Source organism: Watersipora subatra, chromosome 2 (genome assembly GCF_963576615.1).
Source record: "Watersipora subatra chromosome 2, tzWatSuba1.1, whole genome shotgun sequence".
NCBI lineage: Eukaryota > Metazoa > Bryozoa > Gymnolaemata > Cheilostomatida > Watersiporidae > Watersipora > Watersipora subatra.
In genome coordinates this window covers 28,904,191-28,918,523 of record NC_088709.1, presented here as the reverse complement: position 1 = coordinate 28,918,523, position 14,333 = coordinate 28,904,191, and the positions used below count along the sequence as shown (strand labels likewise).

Genomic DNA, 14,333 nt, shown 5'->3' with positions numbered 1-14,333 from the left:
CCTGTTGTTCTTTACGGATTAGTTTTTCCTTTTTTGTTAGTTTTTATAATTATTATTCTCTTTTTCGAATAACAGATACATAAAAAATAAACTTTTTATCTGTTGTTCCCTCATCTACTGAACTACTATTACCTCATCCCATCTTAATAGTAGAAGCCATTTCTGAAGGTTTAGAAAAGAAATAAGAATGTTCGCTATCCAAGTCTGTAACAGGAAGTAAACTAGATGTACCTCATAAAATACTGAAGTATTTGTTATGAAACTTGCATAAACATTTTGCATTTCAAACATACAAATTAGTTTTATTTATCTACATTTTTGAAAGTTTTCAAAACAAGTCATTTAACTGAATATATTTTTAAACCAATGTGAGTTGTCCATACTAGCAGTTGCTTGCATGAAAATTGAGAATCTGGGAGTTGTCTGTCTAGGAGTTGTCTACATAGGAATTGTCCTCACATGGTTATTGTTGGTAATAACTGCACAGACTGGCACACAAACCTACAAGGATAAGAACTCATTTAAAAATGTTTAGATCTCCTACCCGTAATATCACAGATGTACTTTTGATGCTGTTTTTCAACACAAAATTTTATCTTATATCCATTAGATGTCACGCCACTGATCCCATCTCATGAGCTGAGCAACATAGATTGTATAGTATAGCCAAGGTAGATAGCCTGGTAATAAGTCTACATAAATCCTTCTACATGATGGGTGGTAAATTGCTACAGTTATTATGGGTAACAATAAGGTAAAAATGGGTAAAAATATTATTTTTGTTATTTCAAAATTGTTTATCAACCCAATATTAACTCTATATATTCGTAGGATTCACAAATAATTGCTTTGTTTTTATCTGCTCTACTACCACTTTCTATCTTCATATTGCCTAATAGTTTTCTTCTCTTACATGTAACTGAGTGTTACGATCCAACCAGGCAGCATCATTGTGACTTGTGAAATTAGATTAGCTCATCTATATAAATGAATTTTTGGCCATAAACTTTAATGAAGACCCAGTTTTAGAGTGACGTCTGCTCCTGTCAACATGATTGTAACCAGCTTGTTACTTACATGGACACCTACACAGCCAACATGACAGTCACCTGCAGAAAATATGATTTGTATTTTGACAAAAAGGAAAAGCAAATGTGACATTGTTTCCCACAAAAATCTTTTTGTTACAAATCTATAATATTTATCACAAGGTTGCCGACTGTTTACTTTCAAGCTTAAAGGTCGTTCTATTAGACCTCTGCTACCTCTTACAAGTAACAGAGAAATATTGAGAAAGTTTGAGAAATGTTTATCTCTCAACAACAACCAGGACTTCTGTAATACATTAAATAGTTTTATTGTTATCCTTTATTGAAAACCAAGCAATAATTATGGATGGGAATAATAAACATAGGAGCTGCTAAAATCTATATAAATAAATGTTTTAATTAGTGGTTTTAGTATTTGTTGGTTTGATTGTCTGTCATATGTCTAGTTATAACGATAAGATACCAATGCATGAACCGCTTCTAACCGGAACTAAACTCAAAGACAAGTTTTGTGGACGTGCCCACTAACCACCACACCAAGCAGCCACTTTGCTGTACTACAGGATAATTGCGGACACATTTGTTACACCTGCAATCTTTACTGGTGCATGGGACTATCAGTGTACTAAAAAAATATGTGCCAAAAGTTCCCAAAAATGCTATAAATGTATATATATATATATATATATATATATATATATATATATATATATATATATATATATATATATGTGTGTGTGTGTATACTAGCCAAATGCTCTGCGTTGCATGAGTATTAACAAACAACTTGTAAACAGTGGCAGGTAATGTAGTTGTCTGAAACTTACCATTAGCCTGGCACATTGCCAAGGACTAATTTGAGTATGCTACTATCCTTATTGCTACACTTACTAATAAGAGCAAGCTTCGTGTATTTTAACCTACTATTGCATCAATAGCTGGACTTTCACTTGGGCACAACGGAGTCTTTTGAATTAAAACAGCCTGATTTCTTCATAAGCTACAGACATCATATTAAGCATTCACCAACATCTGGGCAGATGCTACCTAAGAGATTATTTTTGTACACTGTGCGTATAGAACAAAATGTGCATTTTCCTTAAATCTATTAGCATAGAACTGATGGGATTCTGCTTTTATATATCTACAATTGGTTACAGATAAATATCGTATGTCTGAGAATGAAAATAACTTCATAAGAAACAATTACGTCATTAATGTGCTGCTTACCATCATAATTCCGCAACACACTAAGATATAATTGGTAATGTATTTATTCTTCAGGTCTGAGTTAGTTATTTGAGATTAATCAGCTCCCATGGGAGCCTCCATAAATTGCACTTGCCGACGGTGTTTCACGTCATCAGTGCAGGGTATTGGTATAAGTTTTCAACTAGCAATAACCACGCCTCCGATATACGTCACTGGCTATGGTATTGCCGCTGCGCAAAGATACCTTCCTCTACAGGCTTCAGAATACTACATACTCTATATAGTAATACAATACAAGTGCAGGATGCTTAAGATGATGTTAAAATATACATATTACTTGAGTTGTCACATGACTAAGTCTATTGCTCTCATGCTTTATTTGTTCTAATTTTAGAAAGCACTCTTAACAAAGCATGGTTACCTCTATGGATAGCTGACACTGCCATAAACAGGGGAGATAAGTCACAAACTTGAGCCAACATTTAGGACACCAGGATTCAGTGTTAATTTTTTATGAAACAAATTCAGAAGTCTAGGCATGAAGTTTATTGAAAACAAGGCAAGAGGTATAGAGTGGTACGGAACAGTGTGCATCCAACCGCAATTCAGCAAGAAACTAAAATACGGTTGACTAACTAGTTAGTGGTCACGCACAACTCTTGTTATGATGTTGTGACAAAAATCATTTATTTCCATTAGACATTATGTATGGTATTTACCTGCTATCCTTGATTTTAGGACCATACCAAAGTTAATTGTCTATTTGGACAATTGCCAAGTAGACACTTAACTTTGGTAAAAATATATTGATCTAAATAACTTGCCAAGTTCTTATTCTACAGCTTCAGTACTAGAGTCATTGTTTTCCAGCTGTTTTTTGAACCCTTTAAACCCTAACAACAGTTACTCCGGCGCTGCGTAAGGTGTGTCAGAAACCCTAGCAGCCGGAGTACCGGCATTTACACAGCTCTGTTTATAAAAGCTGTTTCGAAGTAACAGCGTAAACCAATCAAATTAATTTTTGCACAGGATGTCAGACTAGAGATTTCACCTCCATTTGTAACAGTTTTCAAATATCTTTATGTACTTCTTACGTTATAATAACAAGTTTGGCTAGAACAATATAGCAAAAAGTTGAGATGATGTGAAATTCTTGATCTTAGTATCATCCATCCTTCCCTGCAAACAACCCTTATTACATTTGTCATTTCATAGTTGAAATCTTTGGTGTTTCTCGTTTATATTTAATTATTTCTTGCTCACAAACTGTTTAGTGTGTTTTCTGTCTTTTTGTTGTAGATCGCCTAGGCAACAGGCTTTGATATCATATGAATTTGTCAGCTACAGTAATACAAACTGTTATTTTCTCACTACAATGTCTGCAATCTAACAATTACCACCACAATCATACAGCATACAAGAAACATAACATTACATGGTCATGGATGATTGTGATAAATTGAATAATTTTATGATACTAACTATATTTTTCCTATCTATATGATGATTAACATGTGCTCAATAGATGCGATACTATTGTAAATATTTTTAAAAGCTTTTAACATTGTTTGAATTTTTGTACTTCTAGCCCTAATAATAGTAAAATACTGTTTTTTTTTGTTTGATGACATTTGCTGTGGGTTGCCCAACTTTGTTTACTAGTGTTTTACCAAATACCATGAACATATTTAGATATATTTAATAAAAGTTTAATAACTTCTGATCATTAGGAGAATTGCCCAGGGTTACTGACACACATTGATAAGAACGGCCAGAGTTCAAAGGGTTAAGGATCAGTTTTCTTCTTTGGTAGTTTTAATTTTTAACATTTTTTCAATAACAGATATATGAAAAAATTAAGTTTTTGTCTTTGATTTTGTCTACTCTGAAGTTTTATATGATTTTTGTTTCCACTGTGCAGCTTACAGATATGTGACTATCGTGTTGATGACACATATACTGGAGCTCATCCAATAGAATATTAGTACTTAATTTAGTCTTAAAAGTAGCCAATATTTCTAAGAGTTTAGAAAATAAATGAAAAGTTTGCTATCCAAGTCTAACACAGGAAGCAAAACTAGATTGTGCCATCAAGTACAAAAGTACTAGCTAGGAAATTTTCATCAACATATAATTTTCAAAAGTAAAATTAAGACTGTTCATCTAAATTTCTGATGATTTCTAAAACAAGCAGTTTGACTGAATATATTTTTGAATATGGACATGGTTATTTTTGTCACGGTGAAAGATGTTCATACTAGCATTCGCTTGCTTGGCAGTTTTCTAGCTGGGATTTGTCTGCTTGGGAGTTGTCCTCACATGGTTGTTAGTCATAACTGCACAGACCAGCACAAAGCTGCAAGGATAAAAAACCATTTAGGAAAAGTTTTGAGGTCTAGTTGAATATTCAAACCATAATATTCAACCCATGTAGGAGCTGGTCAACTACAAAATCAGTTGATGCAATTTCAAATGTCATGTTTGTTTGGCTCTGAGTTACCTATTTGAGATTAATCAGCTCCCGTGGAAGCTTCCATAAATTGCACTTGCCGGCGGTGTTTCACGTCGTCTGTGCAGGGTATTGGTATAAGTTTTCAACTAGCAATAACCACGCCTCCGATGAACGTCACTGGCTATGGTATTGCCGCTGCGCAAAGATACCTTCCTCTACAGTACAGAGAACTTTTAATATTCATGTGACTCTGACAACCAAGTGCTACAAATATTAGAAATAGTAAACACTTACATGTACTACCAGCAGAGTTGTTAGATGCTGCTCAAAGGCAGCCTGTATAACTCTATTTATTTTAGCTGTTAATAAAAACATGACAAAGGAGTTGATGCCTTCAATCAATTTATGAATTATTATTGATAAGGGGAGACAATGGCTAAGTTAGGTTTTCCTTCTTTCAAAATATTAGAAAGTGGCAACCTATATAATTGTACTAATTTTAGCTGTATAAAATATAAAATATCAAATATAATTAAAATATTCAAATTGTAAACTTCTAAAAGATTATCGGCTAAGGGAAAACAACTTTTGCTTTTTGTAGACATCTTGTGATACAATCAGATGAAAGTGTTTTCAATGTTTTAGGTTTTTTCGTTGCCAATCTATTTGAAAGGTCATTATAGCCAAACTATCAGAATAAAATATATTCTTGTTTAGCTGCCTCCATCCCAGCTTGTAATCAAACTCACAAGTTCCAAGGTCATAAAATGATCACAGATCCTGAGAGTTGTAGATACCCTTACATTTCTGATATTATTCGTGTTTATTATTATTACTATTATTGTTAGAGGTTATCTTCACAGTCATGTGGTGGTAGGTGACTAGTTTTAGTCCGTGCTGAGTGCGGGCCTTCACAAAAGGCCAAAGGATTCAACATCTCCTCAATTCCACTAAGAGAGGACCTTCCTCCATATGTGAGCTGTTCCTAAGATGGCTGTCTTCTGTATAGTCTCAAAAGACATGTTTACTCTTACCTCAGCCAGGTATGCTATATGCCTCATTGATAATTGTTGAGTTCTCAATGTAATGTTCTTCATTCCAGTACTGAGTTTACAATGAATCGAAAAAAGACATCCCAAGTATATATATATATATTTGTATATATATATATGTTTGTATATATATTTATTTGTATATATATATATATATTTGTATATATATTTGTATATATATTTGTATATATATATATATATATATATATGTGTATATATGTATATATGTATGTATGTATAGAGAGCTGTTATAGCAAAAGTATTATCCTAGAATTAAACATTAAGCAAGTAAAAGTAATCTGTAATTATTCCATGAACAACCAGCTATGTATAATACTATAATGACATAATTAATTTCATTCACAATGTAATGCATTGATTGTCCATTGTAATGTCCCAACACCTCCGTTCTGGCTTGAAGTTGTATGGGTGACTTCAGCGATTAGATTTTCTCTTTGAGCATCTGGGATTGTCCCTGTTGTATTCATTGCCATCAAGTAATCTTGGATTTTGTCTTTTTGGTTTTGGTACTGTAGCTGCAGGCAATGGTTGTGATTGTGGAAGACTGCTTGGAGTGGTTGGTATTTCGGCAGGTGGTTCGGCATCTTCTGGTGAAGCATGTCTAGGACAAAGCTGTTCCAGACGTCTCTTTCAGGTTGGTCCTCTGGGTAGTACTCTAACATTGACGGTTCTGCTGCTAAATACTTTGATAACAACAGCTTTTATCCATTTAGGCTGTTTATTTTTTTAGGTCCACAGTATAAAGCATAGCATGGTGTTCCAACTGTGTAATGATGAACGGTTTTAATTGATCAGTTATCTTGCATCTGTTCGCTTTGAGCTAAGTGAGCTGGTGATGGCAGTAATGTATCGATCTTTGCTCTGACGTGCTTAATCTCCTGCAATTGCCATTGGTTTATTAATCCATCAAATGAGATTCCAAGTTGTCGAATACTACTTCTTCTTAGAAAATCGAGATTTGGTAATTTGCTTATGACAAAATGTAATTGCTTCTCATGTTGATGCGAATCTAGCTTTGTTTTGACGAGACAGACTCCTAGTATGTCGATCTTGTCTTTTGTTGCAGACTCATAATGAACTTCTGAAGTTTTGAATGTAGGGCTCCTCAATTTCCTCCAGTTGTCCAGAGATATGAAGTTGTCTCTCGCTCCAGTGTCCACTTCCAAGGTCACTGTGTGACCTTGTACATCAAGGTTGACACCTAGCTGTAGATTAGTGTTGACAGTTTTGACGGCCTTCGCTAAGTTCAGAGGCTTAGCACCTTTCTACTTTTTATGGCAGACGACTTCTAGATGTCCTGTAATTTTACAGTAATTGCAGGTAGGTTTCTTATGTCTGCATTCGGTAGATTTTTGGTTAGATTTCCCACACTAGCATTTCTATTGATCTGCAGATGTTGATGGTTTTGAAGTTGTCGTCTTCTTGTTTACCACTTTGACAGGATTTTCTGCACCATAAACTGTTGCTGCTTCCTCCATTTCTGTAGCAATTTTGATAGCTCTGGCAAAAGTAAGGTCTTCATCTTTCAATTAGAATAGTGCTTTAAGTATTGCTTCATTCCCGACTGAGCAGATGAATTTTGTATGTAAAGCTTCACGTTGTGCATCGGTAATACTTGCAAAGTCACAAGTTGTAGCATCATGTCTTATTTTTGCTGCTAACTCTTAAATTGTCTCTTCTGGATTTTTTTTCATATTGCTCTAGTAATGATATCTTTCTCTAACGATGAAAGTTCTAGGGTTATATTGAGTCATCATGTAGTCCTCAATACTTTCCACTGTCGGTATGTTGACTTCTTTCTTGGGAGTTTGTTGATCTGACCAATCAGTTAGTTATTTGTAAATAACTTTTGATTGATTGGCTAGAAATATCTGTGAAACTCCGTCTTCAGTAATAAAATTGGCTCTTATGAATGTCCTGAAGCGCAGTAAATAGTCTGTCCACAGCTCTGAATTTGGGTCAAAAGCATTAAAATTAGGAGTAGTTCTCCCTGCTTTTATTTCGGTCTTCTACGTTAAAAGTTTGATCAGCCGTCTATTTTTTTCTTTCTGCGGTTCCATCTGCTCCTTCTGCTGCTCCATTTGTTCTCTTTGCTGCTCTAACTGCTCTCTCCCTGCTGCTGTATCTGCTGTTCCATCTGCTCCTTCCGCTGCTCTATTTGTTCTCTTTGAAGAGCCATCTGTTGAGTCAGCAGTTGAATCAGTTGATCAGTTTGAGTAGACATTGTAGAGAAATCTAGTGTAGAGTTGAAGTGTAGAATGTCCAGTTGAAGAGTGTCCTTGTCGCCAATTATATGTTGTGTTTTTACTGTAATGTTTTTTATTCCAGCACTGGGTTTACAATGAATTGGTAAAAGACATCTCAAGTATATATATATATATATATATATATATATATATAAATATATAAATATATATATATATATATATATATATATATATATATATGTATATATATATATATATATATATATATATATATATATATATATATATATATATATATATATATATATATATATATATATATATATATATATATATATATATATACTTGGGATGTCTTTTACCAATTCATTGTAAACTCAGTACTGGAATAAAGAACATTACAGTGAAAACACAATACAATGTATAGAGAGCTTTGATAGCAAAAGTATTATGCTAGAATTATACATTAAGCAAGTAAAAGTAATCTGTACTTATTCCATGAATAACTAAATATGTATAATACTATAATGACATAGTCAATTTCATTCAGAATGTAATGCATTGATTGTCCATTGTAAGGGCCCAAAAATATTGTTTCGAGTGCACTAATTACTATTGGTATCACTTGTGTCTTCACCTTTTACAGTCTGTTTATCTACTACTATTACTATTATTGTTATTATTATTATAATTACTATTATTATTGTTATTATTATTCTGATTATCATTATTGTTATTATTATTACTATTATTATTATCATTATTATTTTTGTCCTTGGTGATTTCCTCAGCTCTTCAGCTGGTGATACGTTGGTATCTGGCTAGGGCCCTTAACCTGGGATATCAAACACTTTTTTCAGTATCCCCGCTGATCCTAGTAGGGCAGAAAATTGTACTCAATCTACTTCCTTCTTTTCTATGTCTAGCAGCTGCATTTGCTCGTGCGGATTTGCCACTGCTTCTAGTGCTTCCACGATTATTGGTCTACCGTCACTGATGTTTTTGATATCCTTCTTATCTCTTTTGCCAGGTCTTGATACCTCACCACTTTCTCTTTTTCTGTTGTCCTTGCATCTCCTGGCACAGCTATGTCGATGATCCATGTGTGGTCAATTTCTTTGTCTTGCATTACTATGTCTGGTCTGGGGCTGGTATGATTCGGTCTGTTTGTATAGAAAAGTTTTACAGTATCTTTGATTTGCCATTTTCTATCACACTCTTCGCCTGATGCTCGTAGCAATTCTTCTTGTGATCTACTGTGTAATCCATACCGCTTGCACAGATTCCAAGAAATCAGTTGTGCAACTTTGACGTGTTGTTTCTTATACCAGGTCTGTGCCATTTTCAAACACTCACCAAGTATATGGAAAACTGTCTCTTTCTTTTTGTTACACATTCTGCATAATGATGCTTCTCCTTGTATTTCTATATGAACTTTTTTCCATTGTGTTGGTAGTGCCTGATCCTGTGTCGCAGTGAGTAGTCCTTCTGTTTCCTTCTTCATAAATCCATTCTTTAGCCATGTGTAATGTTTTCTTTGTGTCTGTTTTATCTGAAATTTTAGTGTATTGTCCATGTAATGCTTTGTTCTTCCATTCCTGTTGTTATTCTTTTGCCTTGATGTCTTTATACTTTTGCTTGGTCTCTTCCTTCTCAAAACTTTTCAGACATTGGTTGAGTTTTTTGTCTTCACATCTCACGTAGTCAGATAATTCGTAATCCTCTGTCCGGATGTTTTCCTCCACATTTTTCAGTCCTCTTCCTCCTTTACTCCTTGTCAGATACAGTCTTGCCACATTAGCCCTAGGGTGTAATGCTCTGTTCATGGCCATCAATTATCTTGTTTTCTTACCCATCACCAGTAATTCTTTCTTTGTCCATTCATGTATTTCTCCAGAATATCTGAAGACAGCAACTGTCCATGTGTTTATCGCTTTGATTACATTTCCTCCTTTCAGCTTTGATTCCAGTAGTAGTCTAGTTCTCCTGTAAAGTTCCTTCCTCACTTTTTCCTTCATTTCTTTTATTTTATGTCATCTGCTTTCAGCACTCCTAAGTACTTATGATCCTGTTTCTCGAGATCTTTCATAATCTGTTCATCAGGGAGCCATATGCCTTCATCCTGCTAACATCTACCTCTTTTCATAACCACTGTCGCGCACTTCTGTATTCCAAACTTTATTCGTATGTCTTGGGTGAAACCTTTACTTTCTTTATGACTCCGGCTCATTTTTGTTTCCTCATATAGTTTTAGGACATCCATATAAAGCAAGTGATTTATCCTACCTAATTGTGGTCTGGCAATAGAATACCCTTGCCTTGCCTCCTGTAGTATCACCCTTAGAGAAATCAGACACACCATGAACAGCAGTGGTGACAAAGAATCTCCTAAGAATATCTCTCTCTTGATGTCTACATTTGCGTGTGTGCGTCCTCCACACTCCAACTTAGTATTCTACTTGTTCATACTCTCCTTGAAAAATTTCCATGTCCTTTTTTGTACCCTCACCATTTCCAGTGTATCAATGATCCACGACTGTGGCACTAGATCATACACTTTCTGGCAGCCAATCCAGCCCATGTCCAATCTACTTTTCTGGCTCTTCAGTATCACCTCGTCCAGCATCAAATGGTCTTTGGTTCCCTTGTATCCTGGTCTGCATCCCTCCTACTCTTCTCCTATGAGATCGTTTTCCTCCAACTGTCTGTAGATTTATCCAGCCACTATGGCAGTCAACAGCTTCCAAACAATCACTAAGCAGGTAATAGGTCTATAGTTTTTTGGCGTCTTTCCTTTGATCTTGTCCTTCTGAATAAGAACAGTTCTTCCAGTTGTCATTCAGATGGGTGTCTGTGCTGTCTCCAGGCAGTCATTCAGGTATAATACAAGCTTCCTGTGCAGGTTGGTTAGGTTTTCGATCCAGAAACCCTGTATAGAATCTGGGCTTGGAGCTTTCCAGTTTTCTAGTTTCACTAATGTACTTTTTAACATGTTCTCTGTGATTAGTATTTCATTGTGGTATCTTCTTCCTAGTTTGTTCCTTACTCTCTCAATCTATGGTGCTGTTCTGTCATGCTCAGTTGAATTCTCCCAAATCCCTGTCCAGAATTACTTAGATTCCTCCTGGTTTGGTATTTAGTTTTCTCTATCCTTTTTATTCTGGATATCATCGTAGAATCTCTTCTGGTTGTTTTCAAACATACTGTTTTGATGGTATTGTTTCACTCTATCATCATATCTCTTGATCTTTGCCACTGCCGCTATCAGTCATTTTTTCAGCTCCTCTAACACAAGTTGGTGTCCTTTGCGTTTGATGTTGTGTTTCACTACCATCTTCCTTTTGAATCTGTCGTTGTGTGGTTTCTTGCTTGTCCTATTCTGTTAATGTTTTTTTTAGTTCTACCACCCTTTTTCATGGTCTCCCTTCTTCTCACTCTGGTCTTTCACCAGCTTTTTTGTGACAATCGCCGCTCTAATGTAGAATGTATGGTTATTATTATCATTATTATTATTGTTATTATTATTAGTTTGTCTCTTAATTTTGTCACACTACTAGCTTCTTCATTCTACGTATTAGTTCATATGCTACTGATAACATCTATGAAAGGGCTTAAATAAAACGATTGTTGAAAGCTTAAAATTAGCTACCATGGTGACATAGAGTTATCGAACGGGCATTTCTGGTTGTGTGTAATCTCATAGATGCTTCGATCAGCAGTCATTGAAAAATAGACATGCTTTTAAAAAATGACAAAATTTGGAAAAAAGTTAGTATTCAATAGGATTCTAATTACAATTTAAAAGTGAGCATAACTTTAATTTAAAGTTTTGGTTAATTATTGCACATTTGGTGATAAATTTTTTATACAAATGATTTCTTCCTGTCTAACAGAATAAATAACTACTGTGATGGTCGACACAATAAAAACAGTATAATTGTAGCTACATTCCACATTATAGACACAACCAAACCTCGACATACTGAAATAATTTGATCTGAGATTTTCATCATAGGTTAAAACTGTTAAATAATGAAGCAAGTATTTTCTATTTAGTTCATTCAGCAACTAGACTATTGTACAGTTAATAACTCTGGTGATTACACATGTAATATAACACATGTAATATAACACATGTAATATAACACATGTAATATAACACTTGTAATATAACACATGTAAATGGCTTTAAAGCAAATGCTGTAATTAAGCTTATCTGAAGTCCTATGCTCCACAAATCTAAATTATATGTAAAGGCCAAAGTAATAAAGTAATTGGTAATAAAGGGAGGCTTTCATTTTTCTTTTGTCTTGTTGTGTGAGTTTGGCGAACGGGAGCAAATCTTTAGTGAAACAGGGAAAGGAAGGTTCTTAGGTAAGATAGTTAGGTAATGGTAGAGATAAAAATACAGAACTAGTTTAACTTAAATTATGTAAGCATTCAATAAGTATTTATTTATTTCAAATAAACACTATATTATTTAAAAATATAAATAATTATTTATATTTTTTATTTTTAAATTTGCTATTTTACTTAAGTTTTTTAACTATCATCTCTAGATCTTCCACTTTCACTATTTGCAGCATCTCTTCACATCCCTTTTACTTTTATGTTTCCGATAAATGCTAAATGACTACATAGATTTTTAACGAATTGATTTGAAGATTTATCAGTTATCGTAAATCTAAAAGGAAAAGAAATATGAAGAAAGCTTATGTTTTGCCATAATTTCATGCTTTAATTGAAAAAAAACTTTTGCCTGTTTTGTCTTGACAATGTTATCCCCTGGTAAATAATTGATTACAAGACTGATAAAAATTGAACATACTCTCATACACACTGAGATAAATATTTAAAATTGAACTCTTATATATATGCCTACTAAACAGCCCCTAACAACTTTATGCAGAAATGGAAAGCTAACTTTGGTATTGTCTCCCCTTATCAATAATCATTCATAAATTGATTGAAGGCATCAACTCCTTTGTCATGTTTCTATTAATAGCTACAATTAATAGAGTTATACAGGCTGCCTCTGAGCAGCATCTAACAACTCTGTTGGTAGTACATGTAAGTGTTTACTATTTTTAATATTTGTAGCACTTGATTGTCAGAGTCACATGAATATTAAAAGTTCTCTGTACTGCATAAGAAGGTATCTTTGCGCAGCGGCAGTACCATAGCCAGTGACGTATATCGGAGGCGTGGTTATTGCTAGTTGAAAACTTATACCAATACCCAGCACTGACGACGTGTAACACCGTCGGCAAGTGCAATTTATGGAGGCTCCTACGGGAGCTGATTAATCTCAAATAAATAACTAAAAATGAACATATGGCCAAAATTGAACCAGATGATGTGAACTCATACTACCTACATGTAGTCTCATGACAGTTGTTTCTTTCTGCGAGTAAATGAATAAGAAATTTTTTATGCCCATATTTATGCTTTTTACCTGCGACCAATTGTAGATATATAAAAGCAGACTACAATCGCTTCTATGCTAATAGAAGGAGGAGAATATACACAAAGTGTACCAAACGCTTTGGTAACATCTGCCTAGATGTTGGTGGATGCTGAAAATGATATGTGTAGATCATGAGTGAATTATTACCCTGTCTCTATACAAAAGACTCCTTTGTGTTTCAGTAGGAGGTCCATTTAGACATAGAAAAATGTAGAAGGGTGTTTAACAGGCTGGTTCAGCTAAATAAATTTCTATTTGTACACTTTTTTCTTATTGTAATCTGAGTCTAGATTAGTTTAGACTCAGATTAGAGTTTGATTAATGGCTCTATTACGTGTATAGCAAGATAGGGTCAAAGGCTTGACATCTAGTACTGTAATACAACCAAACAAATTCTGTATTGAAGAAGTGGCATCTAAAGTACACATGTGATTATACTTTGGAAATTACGAGTTTGATTAGAAGCTGTGATGGAGGCAGCTAAGCAAGAATATATTTCATTCTGATAGTTTGGTTATGATGACCTTTTGGTTATGATGACCTTTTAAATAGATTGACAACTAAAAATATTGAAAACACTTTCATCTGATTGTATCACAAGATATCTACAAAAAGCAAAAGTCGTTTCCCCTTTGCCGATAATATTTAAAAAATTTATGATTAGAATATATTAACTATTTCTTATATTTTCACTCACAGCTAAAATTAGTACAATTATATAGGCTGCCACTTCCTAATACAATGTATTTTGAAAAAAGAAAAGCTAACTTAGGCATTGTCTCCCCTTATTAATAATAACTCATAAGCTGATGGAACGCATCATCTCCTTTGTCATGTTTCTATTAATAGCTACAATTAATAGAGTTATTAGGC

The 14,333-nt window shown here is 34.2% G+C and overlaps 3 non-coding genes across 3 annotated transcripts; 1 reads left to right on the top strand and 2 right to left on the bottom strand.

The window, feature by feature from the left end:
• Positions 1–2,362: 2,362 nt before the first annotated feature.
• On the bottom strand, positions 2,363–2,503 carry LOC137388961 (U4 spliceosomal RNA). The gene has a single exon (XR_010978050.1). It is a non-coding gene; the product is annotated as a U4 spliceosomal RNA (small nuclear RNA).
• A 2,276-nt stretch (positions 2,504–4,779) lies between these two features.
• LOC137388969 (U4 spliceosomal RNA) lies at positions 4,780–4,920 on the bottom strand. The gene has a single exon (XR_010978058.1). It is a non-coding gene; the product is annotated as a U4 spliceosomal RNA (small nuclear RNA).
• An 8,230-nt stretch (positions 4,921–13,150) lies between these two features.
• Positions 13,151–13,291, top strand: LOC137388960 (U4 spliceosomal RNA). The gene has a single exon (XR_010978049.1). It is a non-coding gene; the product is annotated as a U4 spliceosomal RNA (small nuclear RNA).
• Positions 13,292–14,333: the final 1,042 nt, after the last annotated feature.